General features: G+C 51.6%; 1 protein-coding gene and 2 long non-coding RNA genes across 6 annotated transcripts in view; 1 reads left to right on the top strand and 2 right to left on the bottom strand.

Moving 5' to 3' along the window:
* The first annotated feature begins 79 nt into the window (after positions 1-79).
* The window catches only part of ZFHX2 (zinc finger homeobox 2), a 30,890-nt gene continuing 15,437 nt past the window's right edge, over positions 80-15,532 (top strand). Inside the window, exon 1 of one of the 4 annotated variants that reach the window (XM_043555834.1) lies at positions 80-180. The gene's annotated coding sequence lies outside the window, so the exon portion shown is untranslated. Of the gene's footprint in view, positions 181-2,385; positions 2,709-5,607; positions 5,744-15,532 lie in introns of those variants that run through there. The other 3 variants (XM_043555832.1, XM_043555835.1, XM_043555833.1) reach the window with 3 other exon arrangements.
* LOC122468911 lies at positions 4,344-5,598 on the bottom strand. The gene is made up of 2 exons (XR_006293346.1): positions 5,509-5,598; positions 4,344-4,657 (listed from the first exon to the last, which is right to left on the bottom strand). It is a non-coding gene; the product is annotated as an uncharacterized LOC122468911 (long non-coding RNA).
* On the bottom strand, positions 12,624-15,369 carry LOC122468910. Its single transcript, XR_006293345.1, has 2 exons — positions 14,363-15,369; positions 12,624-13,762 (listed from the first exon to the last, which is right to left on the bottom strand). It is a non-coding gene; the product is annotated as an uncharacterized LOC122468910 (long non-coding RNA).

Here is a 15,532-nt window from a genome sequence, read left to right as displayed (position 1 = left end):
CCAAAGGGAGATTTTGCTTTCTCGCCTCATTCGTCGCTATGGTGACAGGAAAGCTGTGATTAGTGCCCCAACACTGTCTAAAGTTGAGAAGGGGCGGTATGGACAGTCGGATGGAAGGAGCTGAGCCCAAGTCCTGTCTCCCTCCCCCTCACTCCCTAGGCAGATGGGCCTGAAATCCAGGTAACTCACTCAGACGCTGCTGTCCCAACAGATATTTTATTGACTATTATGGCGGCCCACAAGTACAGGCCAGTGGCAATGGGTTGAAAAAGGGGTTAACTCAGGCCAGTTTAACTACTCTGGAGGTTTAGAGGGGATAATACATCCTAGAATGAAAGTTTAGGGTAAGGGTGGAAAACGTTCTGTCAGAGGAGGAACTGGTATTTTGGATAGGAACTAAAGACACTGTGGGATTTCAACAGTTAGAGACATGGATGGAGACAGGAACAGCAAGAGCAAAGACCAAGAAGCTGGAGAGCACCTGGCCAGTGTGCAAGGCAAAGGACATGAGGCTAGAAATACAGTTGAAGAGTAGGTTGGAAATGGCCTCGAGTGCCAGCCAGACTGAGGAATTTGTCACTGAGTTGCCAGTGGCCCCTGAGCAGGCTTGGTCTGGAGTGGGAGAAATATACTCATGTTCGCTTAAAATACAGGAAGACATTGGGGTGACCCTTTGACTGCTTTGGGAGACAAAATAGAGAAGGCTCCTTCTCCTTACTCCCTCTGAGGACTGTGATAACCTGGAGATGTCATTGTGTGTCTGATACTCTGGGTCAGGTAGCTTGCTGAGGAACAGTGGCTCTTGTCAACTCCTACGATGGGTGAGAAGTTCCAGGTTCTCAACATTGGACATCTTCCCAGTATCTTTTTGGAAACAAATGACCTGTGGGAAGTACTATGGGGAAGGCACTGATTCACAGACATGACATCTTGAACTTGGGATGTGTTGGATGCATCCCTCCTCCACCCCATAACAGGCACCAATAGTCAGGGAGGGGAGGGCCTCCAGCCCCTAGCTCCAATCATTGGCCTACTTTTCATGCATCCTTTGCTTTGCAGTTTTCTTCCCTGGGGAAAAAGACCTCTTCCCCTGAATTATAAGGTCCTCTTCCCTGGGTTACAATGTCCAGTCCAGTCGGGCAGAGGCAGCAGTTTAACTGAAAGACCAGACTCAGGAACCAGACAGACCTGAGGTTGACTCCCAGCTTGGATTTCCAGGTGTTTTGTCTTGGGCAAGCTACTCCACCTCCCTAAACATCTCATTTCTCCATGGTAAAATGTGAACTGCCACAGTTATGTGTGAGGATCCAATGATAAACTGTCACAACCTAGAGATTCAAAATATTACTTTCTTTCTACTTCCTTTTTTCCTGTGAACTCAAGGGTTCTTTTTCTTTTCCCTTCTCTCCTTTCTTTCCTTCCTTCCTGTTCCTTTTATTTTTTTACTTTTAAGAGGAGTAGGTTATAGCAGCAATTGTGAGCTCTAGAGTCAGACTATTGAGGTTTGAATCCTGGAGCCGTCACTTAATAGCCAAGTGACCTTGGGCCACCTAATTAATTTGTTTGTGTCCTGGTTTCCTCAACCGTAAAATGGGACTAGTTGTGAGGATTAAGTAAGTTAATACACATAAAAGGTCTTGGAAACTGTTTCTGTGCACTCAATAAACCTTAGCAGTTATTATTATTACAATATAAAAGAGCTTATAAACTGAAGATGAGGACCAGGAGCCAGAACCTCCCCTTCCCCCATCCAACTCTCTGTGGAGACAAGCTCTCAGAGACTTAAGAGTAACTGCTGTAGAAGAGAAGTTTCTAATACCCAACTGGAAAGGAGGGGGACTAATAAGGCAGGAAGAAGGGAGTGGAAAAAAAAAAGAGAGAGAGATAGGCCTGGGGTGGCTTTGGGAGGCTGGTAAAAGCCGGGGCTTGCTCTAGAGCTGATTTAAAACAAAACAACAACAAAACACATGTATGGTTTCTGTAGGTAGGATAAAAAAAAGAGAAAAACACCAGAAAGAGTTTAAAGGCTCCGGCCCCCTTTGCAAGCACTGGCTTGGACCTGGCGCCACAATCTTGCAAAGCGGCCCCGCCCGCTGGCTGGCCTGCCCTGGGGTATCAGGTCCAGCGCAGGCACTCAGCGCTCGCTGGCCGCTGGGTGGGAGCGGGGACGGATGGACTACAACTACCGGCATTCACTGCGGCGGGCGGGCCGCTGCACCTGCTCAGTGGGGCCGCCCCGGGCGCCTGGGTATTGATTATTCCATTGTGTGGGACGCCTCGGCTCCAGCCAGTGAATGAGGCGGAGGAGTGAGGGCGAGGAGGAGGAGGAGGAGGAGGAGGGCGAGGAGGAGGAGGAGGAGGGCGAGGAGGAGGAGGAGGGCGAGGAGGAGGAGGAGGCAGGGAGCGAGCGAGTGCCCAGGGTGAATCAATGGAAACCCCCTCACGAAGCCGGGAAAACACTTCAGCCGCAGCCAAATAGCATTGATTATTTTCCTTCACTTCCCTCACCGCCGTGAATTTATTTATTTATTTTTTTCCATCTCCGTCCCCGACGCCCCGGAGTGAGCGCTGGAGGGAGGGAGGAGGAGGGGAAAAAAAAAGGAATCAACACATCGGAGAAGTCCCTTCCAAGAGCCGCCCCCTCCCCTCCCCGCCTCGCGCTGCTCGGCGGCCGCGGTTCGACTCCCGTCCCTGCTTCCAGCTGAGGTGTAAGTGCATCGATTTCCGATGCTGCTGGGTTGGTTTTTTTCTCCTCTCCCTCTCTCTCTTCTTCCTTTCCTTGCTCTTTGGAAGCTGAAGACGGAGGGGAGAGGAGGCACTCTGAGACTGCCGCTGGAGGGCACGGAGAGGGACGGGAAGGGGCTGGGGGAGGGGACACGGACGGACGGACAGACAGACCGAGAGCCTGAGGAGGAGGGGCACGGGTAGGGGGGAGGGGGCGTGCGAGCGAGGATGGTGGTGGGTGGGTGATAGAGATGCAGGGGTGGAGGGAGAGACGGCGAAGGGAAAGGCATCGAGGCTGGTCCAGGAGCCAGCCGGACAGACGGAGGGTAACGAGAGCCTAGACGGACCGCGCCGAGGTGTGCGGGTAGCGGGGGTCCCGGAGGGAAGGGGAGGCCGGGTGAGTGAGGGCTCGGAACTGTCAGCCCGGAGGGGCCTGGGTCTCGGCCGCCCCCCGCCGGCTGCGGGATCGGGAACCGCGGCAGGCGGACGGGCTGATGGATGGGCTAGCGTGCTAGGGGTGGGGGTGGGGGTGGGGGTGGGGGTGGGGGTGGGGGTGGGTGGGAGGGGATATGGATACTCTTAATCTTCGATCATCGTTTTTGCCTGAAGTTGAGCTGGGGTTTTTTGTTTGTTTGTTTGTTTGCCTTTTTTTTTTTGGAAAGGTGCGAGTAGGTGAGGGGAGGCCACTGCTCCATTCAAGGTGAAGTGTGTCTCTCCTGGCCCCCAACTCTCCATGCGCTCTTGTCTGCCCCCCTTTCAGAGTAACCGTATCATTTTTGAGCGCTGGACCACGCGTGGTCTCGATGTGCCTGTAGCCCCGCTGATCTCTGTCCATGTGTCCCTGCCTCTTGATTTTGTCATTTTTTCACCTCATTCATTCTCCCCACCCATCCATCCCTGGGTCTGTGTGTCACTGTCTCCGCATGTGACTCTTCCTATCCGAGTGATCCTCTTGCTGTGTGTCCCTGTCACTGTCATGCCTTGGCTCCCTGACTTGTCTGTCTAGGACCATCTAGGACTCCATGCCCTCTCTTTTGGGGTCCTTATGATATCTCTGGCCTTCTCAGGCTACTTTTTTCATGCTTATGGTTGTGGTAGTCACTGGTCAGGGGCCTGCAAAGAGTCTGAGGGATGGAGCAGATGTATCTCTCCCAAGGACTCAGGTACCCTTTCAGCACAGCCAGGACCGACTCCTCTTCCACCTTCACCCAGGAAGCTTTGGAACTTCTAGCATTGTTGACTGTCTCCTTTGCCATGTGCCTGTCTCACCCACCAGGACCTTTGGTCTCCTGTGTGTCATCTGCCTCTCCAGGAGCTTCCCACCGCAAACCTCTTCCTTGCTGACTTGATTTCCTCCCTTCCCTCACTTGGCCATTGTATATTTTTTCATTTCCCCATTTTGTTTCACCCCTTTTTTTGCATTCCTATCTCCCGTGGTCTCCCTTGCCTATTCTTTACCTTTGTTCCCATAACCTGCCCTCTGCCTACCTTTTCTCCTTGATCACCCTAATTCCCTCTTATCCCTTATCCTCTCACTGAGCATTTTAACCTCAGCAGCAAAAGGTACCAGAGAGGAAGGGGCTGGGAGAGGTAGGGAGTATGGTTTGTGAAGGCACATAAACAGGCCAAGAAATCAATTTAATGGGCTTCCAGGGGCATATAACCCCTTCATCAGTCAGGGCCATTATGTCCATTAACTGTCAACTTTGATTTTGTAAGGGGACATTCTCTAGGACTCTGAACTCCACCCTGCTTGGTTGCCTCTCATCCTTCAGGTCATTCTAGATATCAGTGGCTTTTTCTTCACTTTCTAGTTCATCTTCTTCCTGCCCCCCCTGTTATTATCATATTTGGATTCAGCACGATCCTTTATGTGGCCGTTTTCATTCATATGACAGAAGCTATCTTGTGCAAGAGGCCAGGTTCATTCAGCCTAAAGAATGGGAAAGGTGGATAAAGAGTCTGGGGAGTTTACCTTGTGTTAAGCCCATCATTGTTTTCCAGCCCTTGGAGCTTGGAAGGGTAAAGGGAGGAGGTAGATAGGGGCAGAAGATGGAAGATTTCCGAGGTGAACAGTGTTCCAGAAAGGAAGGAGAGGCCGGGTGCAATAAATGTATGGGGTAGAGAAATGCATGACGTGAGGGATGTGCAAAAGGAAGGGAAGAAAATCCATGCGGAATGGGGGCAGGGAAGGAACCGAGGGGTGATTGGGAGAATGAAATAAAACATGACTTGATAGCGATACAGAAGATGGAGAGAAATGATAGAGTATTCCTCAAGAGGAGGTCAACAGAAAAGGCAATATGCAATGAATACAATTGTAAAGTGGGGGAAGGGAGGAACTGAAGAATAATATGAGGTGGAAAAAGAGTATGGTACAAAGAAGGTAAATGGAAGGCAAGCGGAGGAGTGCTGAAGCAGATCAGAGCTGCACAGAGCTTGGTAGGGGGAAAAAAGGAGAGGATGAGGTATCAAAGGAAACAAATGCCTCTGGTGTGAGGGGGACACAGCGTGACCGGTGCAAAGAGAGCGCCGCAGGAGGGGTGATTTGGAAAAAGGCATAGCAGAAATACCACTGGGTGAAGTCCCACAAGAGAGAGATGCCAAAGGAGAGGCAGAGAGCCCTCAGAGATACTGGTGAAGAGAGACAGAAAGAGAAGCTTCTGAGCATTCATTCCATTGGGCACATCCCTCACTACCCCACCAGAGGCCTTTGCATTTCATTCCCAAGCCAGGGGGACCCAAGCAAAGAGATGAAAAAAGTAGAAATCCCATTTACTTTACCTGACAGGAACTTGAATCTTTCTAGCCCCCTGAGAACCAAAGATCTCAAGCCTCTGATGTCATAAATTGCTGGTGTTGCCTTGGCAACCTGACAGGGTTCCTCCCTCCATGATGTCAGAGCAGCTGGTGTTACCTTGAAACACATAGAGGAAGAACTTGCTGCTTTGCTGGAGCTGTACACGTATGGGGCCGGGGCCTGAGTCTGATCTGTAGGATTCCTGGGTCTTAGCTCAGAGTGAGATCTTGTATTTGATTGCCCAAGGTTCACTAGATCCTGCAGGAGCAAAAGAAGGGAACTTGGGAGACAGGGGGCATTGAAGACTGGGTGGTAGGACTGAAAGACAGGCAAAAAAGGAAGAAAACTGGAAATGGCAGTTACAGAACATGAGATGGGCGTTATGAGCAGGGAGGAGAGTTACTGAAAATGTAAGATGAACCTAGCTCTGGGTTTAGGAGTGGAGACTGAAGCTGTAAATGCAAAGAGAAGAGATCAGAGCTGTGTGAATGTAACCTGATGCAGGGATAAAGAGGAGGGTTCTGAAATGGCAGCGGGCACAGTGGAATTTGGCTGGGGCTACTTTAAGTTGGAGAGATGAAGCTGTTGGGTAAGAGACCCAGGGTGAGTCATGATGGTCTTATGAGCAGGGGCCTTGTCCATCTACTTTCCGACTGTTTTCCCAGCACCTCGCCCAGCGTCTGTCACATAGAAGATGCTTCATATCTGTTGATCGAATGTTGAATAATAGGGAAAAGCTAGAGAAAAGAGTTTCCCACCTCCCTCTTACCCCAACCTTCAGGCCTAAGTCTGCATAAGTGGGCAAGTCGGGAAAGTAGAAACTGAAGGAAAGGTCTGGAGGGGAGTTTTCTGATCAACACTGAGATCTCAGGTAGAGAGAGGAGAGACTAGGTCAGGGGCACACCCGGAGTCAGCTCAGGGCAGCCACACTTGGAGGGTTGACTCCAGGGTCTGATCCGGGGAATCTTTGTAGAGATAATAGGAAGAAAACATGAATGAACAATCTTAGGAGCCCAAGAGGAAGATGTGGGGGAGGGTGGAGAAAGGAGGTGGTTTCCAGAAAAGGTTGGGAGCTGTTTCCAAAGACAGAGTGGGTGGATTTGAATTGGAAGTGGCATCCCGGGCCAACTGCATTCCCAATCATGAAACCACAATTGAACCCATCATACCCCTGCCCTTCCCGCCATGTGACAAAGAGTTCATAAAGCAACACCAGGGCCATCCTAAACACCTTGTCCCAATCCAGGCAACTCCAAGGAAGTCAGCATTGGCCAAGTAGGCCAACAAGCAGGAGGCACAGACCTGGATGTAAGAACCCGGTGAGGGATGGCCTTGATGCCTGATTGCTCACTGTTGAAAGAGTCCAGAGGTATCTGGAAGGTGGGGAGGGAGGCAAGTGATGCAGAGCTCACCACAACTCTGAATGAAATCTGCAGAGAGGTCTCAATACACAGAAGGTTTAGAGAAAGATGCACTAGTCAGGGATTATAACCTGTCCCGTTTCTGTGGTGAAGAGTCAGAAGGACTCTGAATGGATTGGGACTCTAGGAAAGAAGACCTGGAAGGGAGCAAGCAACCTGGGAGCCCTGGGGGAGAGAATCTGGCTATAATAAGAAAGGCCAGGGTGACTGGAGAGTCATGGGGAGGGGGGCACCCCGAAGGGAGGGCAGTGGCGGCTGGATGCACTGTCAGCCGCCACCATGGACTTGGGCAGCTCATATTTTGCAGCAGGCGACAGGCTGTCGACACGGCGGTCCTTTACCTCACCGTTAGAAACTCATTTCATTGATTTTTCCATCTTTCTTCTCTGGCTTCTCAGTCATCCCACCACTCACTTTCCCAGAGCCCCTTGCCTCTCTGGGGAATGCCCCAGGGGACTGCCTGCCCACCCCTCCTCCACCCCAGGCTCATGTGACAGGGGTTAAAGATTTAGAGGGCCTTCCAGCACCCCCACTCCCCCCACCACCACCGAGGTAATCCCATTGGTTCTCAGTAGCCCCCTCTTGTAGGAACTAGTCCAGAGACCAGGGCTTCTGTTAGGTCATTCAGGATGCCCAGTTAAGAGGGGACAGGGCTAAGATCCACCTGTTCTGTCACCAAGCTATACCACTGAAGTGCAGGCTGCATGTCCCTGGAAGGAGACATCTTTTTCTAATTCCGCCTGACACAGCTTGGTATCCCTTAAAATTTTTCTTTCAAAGTCAAGTGAGAGAACAGGAGCAGCCTCTGTGTTTGGACAGGAATAAGGGATTACATTAAAGCTAAGCTTCTAGCCTTGGAGTCACATCAGGGCCATCCACTGGAACGGTGCTTGCACAGGCGCCTGTGCAATTAGGAGGACATAGTAGCAAGAGCTCTCTTCTCAGAGAAGAAGGTAAATGTATGCAGTGTCTAGTTCAGTGTAGTGTGTTGACCTGCAGGCAGTGGGGCAGGATGGGTGTGGGTCAGAAATTTTTACTTCATGTGTGGACATTTCCCTAGTGCCTCCTCCAGTCACAGCCAGCTACCCTCAGCCTCTCCCTCTGGGGCTGGGATCGGACAAAAGGTTAAGAGTCAATTGCCAGTCATTTGGCTTCTCAGTGAAGGAAGGCAGAGGGTGGGACAGAAGTGTTAGATGGGGTTTCCCTGAGGAACGAATGGGATACATGCCCTTTCTATCCTCAAAATTTTCAGTCCTTGTTTTGCCAGTGACCACCCCCCAGCTCAGTCTTATGGCTCTGTCCTCCTTTTTCTCTCTGGTCTCTGGGAGGTTGTTTCTCTGGGGCCCAGTGTGCCTTGGGTGTGGGGTGTCTGAATCCAGATTCTGCTACCTCCTCTGACTCATGGGCCTGTCCACCCCCCTGGCAACTGTCTTCCTTTCTGTCCAGCCACTTCCAGGTCCTGGACCACTGGCCTACTTGGGCCGGAATGCCTTCTTCCATCTTGTTTCTCCCGGCTACCCGATTTTCAAAACCCAGAGGTAAATCCTGGTGCTTCCGGGAGAGGAGTGCACTTGAGGTTAGGAAGAGAGACCGGGGCAGGCTAAGAAAGGAGTGTGGGACGGATAAGGGCAGGGAGGAGTGGGAGAAGTGGGGGCAGGCTGAGTATGACCGAGGAAGGGAGTCCGAGGTAAAAACCATGTGACTTGGAGCCGACGTGAAGGCCACAATTTAAATGAAAAAGAAAGGAGGGCGGTAGACTGCGCGGCCGGGTAAAGAAATGGGAAGAGCAAAACCGGGAGCCTGACCCCCTGCCGGGAAACGAAGGCTGTGGGGAGGAGGAGGGAGGGAGAGTGGCTGGGGAGAGGCTTCAGGCGGAAAAGGCAGCTCTGGCTCAGCCTCTGTGGCAGTCCTGAGTTCAAGCCGTGCTGGCTTTGACCCTTGTGGGAGGAACTGAAGTGGCAAATTAACGACGATAATGAAGTCACTGCTCCTTGTTTGTCTTTGCTGGTTTCCCCTTGAGATTTGTCCTCTGGCCAGACGGGGCAACGTGGGGGAGGGGAGGGCCATCGGCGGGGAAGGGCGGGGGAGGGGCGCGGAGGAGAGGACCGGGAAGTGGAGACGCGGGGGCCGAGCGGACCCGAGCGAGGAGGAGGAACTCAGGCAGGGAGGAGGCCGAGGGAAGGGGACGCGCCAAGAGTAGGGGAGAGGAGAGAGCGGCGGCAAGACGGGAGGGAAAAGAACAATGGAGAACAGGGCAGGGAAGCCTGGAAGGAGGAGCAGAAGACCGGGCGGGAGAAGGAGAGGTGGCACCGGGAAATGGCGAGCCGGAGGGAAAGAACGTGGCCGGGGCTGCGGGAGCTGCAGCTGGCGGGGCCAGTGGGCGGGGCCTCATCTCCATCTCTAATGGCTGTGAAATGAGGTTAGCTCCATTAGAGGCGGCGAGAGTGTAACGGGATCACACTCATTAGGGCTGGGCCATCCCAGTAATTACCACCACCCCAAACACGCCCGCGCCAGCCGGGCCGCCGAGCACAAACAGGCACGCGGCAACACACCCGCACCGGGCAGCCCCGCCGCCCGCGGCCCAGCGAGCAGCCCCGGGCCCACGAGGGCAAGAACTAGGGCCTGGGGAGACCCAGCCCCAGCTGGAGGTCTGACAGCTAGCGCCTTCACGAACCCCCGAAGATGTGCCGGGACAGACACCTACGCCCTCAGCCACGCACGCAATCAGAAAGCAGTGAACACACACGTAAACCCCAACTCAGGAAATAAGGCACGTGAGTGAATAATTATCGTTTCTATTTATTGATCCTAAAGTGCTGGCCTGGATAATGATCATCTCAACGGACACAACTCCATGAGGAACTATTCCCCATTCTGTATACGAAGAAACAGTTTTTAAGCAACCCACCTGAGGTCATTTACATAATGCAGACAACTAAAATTTGATTCCAGGTCTGTCTGACCCTAAAGGCCAAGTTCTACAAGAATGCTCTGCTGCTTGTCTTGAAGCTCATATGTTATTGTGGATGCATATGTGTAGACCTCCAGCTTTAAGAGACATTATCACAAATTAATACGCATATCCCCTACCTTTTGATTTCTATCTCCAGCCACCCCCCAAACACAAACACACAAAAGGAATGGCCAGAGCCCCTCATTGACTGCAATGTGAATAGCACCCCCTGGAGTTGCACAAAGCAGTGGTCCTGTTCTGGCTCATCTTTTACTAAGAAACTGAGAGCAGCCATCTAACACCTTCAAGCTCAAAGAGGAGCCTGACAGCTTATATGCTCAAGGGGACACACATAGGACAGAGTAACACACAAAAACCTCAAAGACCTTATTCAAAATGCACAGCAGCCAGAGTTCAGAAGCTAACAAATTAACCCAAGAGCCGAGTGCTGGGGTCAGGCTACGGGAGTCCAGTCTAGACTCCACATCTTTCCAGGTGTGAGACCTTGAAAATTCCTTTCCCCATCAATGTCTGTTTCCATGTTTGTAAAATGGGAATGAATGGCTGTATCTATTTCATCAGATTGTAGTGGAGAATTAGGGGATGCAATTTCCAGGGCTTGGCACAGTGCTGGCACATGGTAAACATTTAAGGATACTATTATTATTAGTTGTCTTGTTGTAACACTATTTAAATGGAGCCATTACTATGACAAGGTTCACGTAGACTCCAAGAATCAGAAGGTTTTATTTATATTACAATGGTATTCTTTCTATTAATTCTAAAGAATTGTGTGTAATTCCTTTCAAGTGCAGGGACCTTCTACAGAGGTCCTCTATGCCAGGAGCAGATAGGTTCCTGAATCTGAACTCAAGAGCACTACTCCCTGCCCTCATATAAAAGGGTTCAGAGCTGGCTTTGTGGAGTTGTCCGAGCCTGAGTCTCCCAGGGGCACCTACAAGATCACACAGCTCCACACGGCTGTCCTAATCCTTGTGGTGTCATTAAAGGAGATGCATGGGCAAGAGGGTCCACTCCTCTCCAGCACGTCCACCCCTCCAGCAGCAGACACCCTGCAGCCCACTCAACAAAGTCATGCAAATGTGGATGGATGTTCCACTAGCTGGTTGTGGTTTTAGTCCACGGCTTCCCTTTGACCTGTCTGCTCCCAGCCTATCCCCATCTTCCTCCTCTCTGCCTCTGCTTTCTCCTCACATCTCACCTAGTTCCATTATGCCCACCCGAAGCATCTTGCAAGGTGTAAGACACAGTTCCCGGGCTCCATCCCTCTCACTGGGGACAGGCCACCTGCCCAATCTGATGCCAAAGCCGGGAGGCCTCCATGAGATTCAATAATCACACTTGTGGATCAAGATTTGGCCCCATCCCCCAACTTCCCTGCCTCTCCCTTTCCCTCCCTTCTTCTTCCCTCTTCCTCTCTACCTTAGCTGTCTCTTTCTTTACCCTCTATGACACACCTTCTCCTGCCTAAGTGCTTCATTCCCTGCCAACTCTCATTTTCTGTCTTTTGGACAAACATATTTCACAAAGTAAACACTCCCAAATATTTGGGGTGGGGGGAGATGGAGAGGTCTAGGAGAGGTAGGTAGGATTGAAATGGAGGAATAGGTACTGCTGAAACTAATATTACAATATGTTATTTACTAGAATTTATTTTTTTTTAAATTTTTTATGTTTATTTTTTTATTTTTGAGAGAGACAGAGCATGAGTGGGGGAAGAGCAGAGAGAGAGAGAGACAGAATCCAAAGCAGGCTCCAGGCTCTGAGCTGTCAGCACAGAGCCTGACATGGGGCTTGAACCCACAAACTGTGGGATCATGACCGGAGCTGATCGGACGCCCAACCGATGGAGCCACCCAGGCGCCTCTGTTATTTACTAGAATTTAAATAAAAACTTGAAATATGAAAAAAAAGAATGGAGGAATAGGAGTACCTCTTGTTTCCTTTTGAATAGGAAGGGAAGATTTAGACATAGAAAATGATAGTGTTTTTCGGTTTTTTTTGGGGGGGAGGGTGAGGGGGAAAATGATAGTTTATTTGTGTATTTTGAGAGAGCGAGAGAGAGCAGGGGAGGGGGCAGAGAGAGAGAATCCCAAGCAGGCATCACACTGTCAGCAAGGAACCCACAAACTCAAGAGTTGGACATTTAATCGACTGAACCATCCAGGCGCCCTGAGAAAATGATAGTTTTAAATGAAGGGAGTGGCCATATAGTTTTGATCCAGGTATTAACCGCTTTTGCACCCAGTCCAACTGTGAGCCTGGGCAAGGCTTCCATTCTCTGCTCTCGGATGATGGGGTGTCTCGAGGCCTGGCAATCGAGAGGGCCAAGTGAGAAATGAACTCTGCTGCTGGGCAGACTTAGCTTTAAATCCTGGCCACTGAAGACTCTCCCCTCCGTTTTTGAAAAGGGCAGAAATTAGAGTCCTGGTCAAGAAGGAGCGAAGCAGAAGGAAAGTTGTCACCCACCTGGGAACACCTCACTCTGCTCTGTGGGAGGAGCTAGCCAAGAGAGAAGGAAAAGAACCAGCCTGACTGATCACCCAGAAAGAAGGCCAGGAAGGAAGGGATCATTCTTCCCATTTTCCCAGGTTGCAAGTAACTTACCAAGGTTGCATAGCTGGTGAGTGGGGGAAGCAGCCCAGCACTGAACCTGGGGCTGCATGAATCCATAGCCCATGTTCTTACACTGCTTTAAAAATCAAGCTCATCAAGTTAGAGTTTATTGTCTATACCAAACAATCCCTGTTAGGCAGGGCACTCTAGATTTCCTTTTTCTTTTCCCCTCTTCTCCAAGGCTTCTGCCTCTTAAAAGCAACAGGTTGAGACAAAAAGGGGCAAGAGGCAAAATGAGTGTGGAAGAGGGCAGTGCCCTAGGCAAGAATTTCAGAGAGAGGAAGAAGAAGAGGAAAGGTCCTAAAAATGGACTCTTCAGTAAGGGAGAGGGGATAGATCCAACAGCTGGAAAAGTGAAAGGCAAAACTGTTTGGAAGGCTCTGATGTGGAAATCATTGTATGCAAATTTTAAGCAAATGTGCTGGTGGCATCTGGTAGACTTTCTGGGAAGGTCTTTGCCATGTGCTTGCGTCTGGAGAAAAGAAGGGAGTGGGATTTTGCTTTAAGTGGGATTCTTCTGGTTTAAGGAGGGGAGCGGGGAAGAGAAAGGCAATCTGTTCGCCCGGCCTGGCATGTTTTCTCCTTGGTGATGTTCCTTCCATAACCACTAGGGAGCAGTAGTGTTTCTTCTCTCGGTGGCCTGCTTGGGGCGGAAGGGGGCGCCATCCAAGGGTAGCCCTGGTCTTGCCGGGCTCCAGACGGGAGCTCCCGTCGCTGGCTTTGCCTCCATTTGCTGCACCCGTGCCCAAGTTCCTCCTCGGGGAGGGATAGAGTCTCTCTGTCCTCCGGCCGCGTTTCTTCGGTCCTTCCTTTGCCCTTGCTCCTTTGGCTCTTGTGCCTCACTGTGTTCTCCCTGCCTTGTGCGGTCTCAGAGCCCACCTTTTCAGACGTCCGTAACTTCATATCCAAGCCTTTCAGTCCATCTCTTAACATCTTTCTCTCTCTCGGTAGCTTTCTGGGTCTACTGTCCGTCTTGGAGCCTCCCAGCTCCCCGGCTTCTTCCTGTTTTAAGCACGGTGGATCTGCCCCCCGAATAGGGAGCATTTATCAAGAAGGAGGAATTCTTGTCCAGCTATTTACTGGGTGCATTTCTGCACACCTCCCATGGAACAATGTTTGCAGTTCAGTGATTATGTTTGGGGGGCAACTCCTCCCTAGCTGAGCTTTGAAAGTAGCACTTCCAGCCTTCCCTTCTCATCCTGAGCAATAACCATGGACCCGGCTCTGGAAAGAGGAAGAGGGCAGTAGTAAAAAAAAACAAAACAAAACACACACACACACACACACACACACACACACACACTATTCTATTCCTCCATAGCTTTCTCTCCATCTTCCCCTTACTCCTCTCCTCCCCCTGTGAGGGAAGGAAACATTAGGGATGGAAATGGAATGAAGGGGCAGCAGGGGAGCTCTGGAGACTGAGCCATTTTGGAGCTGGAAGATTCATCTCAGGGGATGACTACACCCTCAGAACTCTCCACCCTCCCTTGGCTCCAGGCCTGCCTCCTCCCATCCCCCTCGGTGGCAGCAGCCTTGTAATTTAAAGCTCTCTCTGTCGCCTCTAATGTGATCCTCTCGTTTTATTGACTCTCTCTGCCGTCTGTGGCGCCCCTTCACATCAATCTCCGCTCTAATCACACCGCCGCCACTGCCTGCTGTCTCCCCTAACCCCTCTCCTCCTGGGCCCCAGCCCTTGCAGCCACCTCTCCTTTGACTGTTCCCCCCACGTCCACCCTACACCTGGACCGCCCTCTTCCTCCCTCCCTTCCCCAGAGGCGGGAGTGCCAGGGCCCTTGAGGGTGGCCTTCTCCCCTTCCCCACCTCTGAGATGTGCCCCAAGGGAGAGGAGACGCCCTTAAGGAAAGCCCGGAACTACAGGAGGAATGGCAGTGGTCTGAGGGTGAACAGGACTCTTGGCCTGGAGGTGGTAGGTGGAGGGTGACTTGGTCTGTCATCCGGCTCTGCATCATCTCCAGAAAGAGCTGAAAACTGAGTTCAAGGTAGGAAGGGCAAAGAGAGGGACACAGAGATTCAGAGAGGGAAGGAGGAAAAGATTGAGGAGGAGGGAAATGGAAGGAGGAAAGAAAAGGTGAAAAAAAAAATCATTGCTGCAGTTAAAGGTTTGTAATAAATAGAGGGTGATGGGAGAAGCGTGGAGAAGAAAAGGGGGAGAGCTGGGGGGGGTGCACTGAGGCAGAGATAAATTTGCAATTGAAATTCTTTCCTGTAGAGGAGGAGGAGGGAGGTGGGGAAGAGATTTGCAATTTTAAACAGCTGCCGACCTACCCTTGGCGGTCTGGGTCTCACCCACGAGCTAGCCCAGAGCTAAACTCCTTTGGTTTCTAACTAAGAATCAGCTGGGTCTTTTTCCAGTCCTGGGAAGTAGAAGCTTTGGAGAGAGGATTTGGGGCTTAGGTCGTTCTAGCACCTCCTCTGAAGTTAGATCTGGAGTTGTGAATCAGGAGCCAGGAGGAAGCAGCTGATCGATGTGATGTAGGCGCGGTGGCCCAGCGGGGATGAAGCACCACCCGGGTCAGGCCTCGGTGGCAGGGCCCGGGAGAAGCCCGGCTTGCCCAGCCTCACTTCTTCCCACCAGGTGGGGCAGCAAAAGGGTGGTGGGCCCCCACTGTGAGGGGTAACAGTGGACTGTCAGACCCTCGTGATCCAGCGCTTTTACCCCTCCACCCCCAAGGATTCCGTAGGAGAGACACCTTTCTCCCAGTTTCGGGCTTCTGCTTTCTGGTTATCTAGGATAACCCCTCCATCTAATACCTTTACTTCCCTCCCGGTTCTCCAGCTACCTCCCCCCACCCCCCCCGCCCTCCACCCCTTGCCCAGGTGCTGATTTGCATTTTCATTAGCATGCTGATCCAGCCCCACGCGGAGCTACTTAATGGCTCTGACTTCACGCCTGGCTAGCCCCCTAGGAGGAGGGGGGGAAGTGGGAAAGGGGGCCTGCAGGCTGGGTGGGGCCAGGTCGAAGACCCATTC

This window comes from Prionailurus bengalensis, chromosome B3 (genome assembly GCF_016509475.1).
Source record: "Prionailurus bengalensis isolate Pbe53 chromosome B3, Fcat_Pben_1.1_paternal_pri, whole genome shotgun sequence".
In the NCBI taxonomy this organism is placed as follows: domain Eukaryota; kingdom Metazoa; phylum Chordata; class Mammalia; order Carnivora; family Felidae; genus Prionailurus; species Prionailurus bengalensis.
The sequence above is the reverse complement of the archived record's forward strand: the minus strand, read 5'-3'. Positions and strand labels throughout refer to the sequence as shown.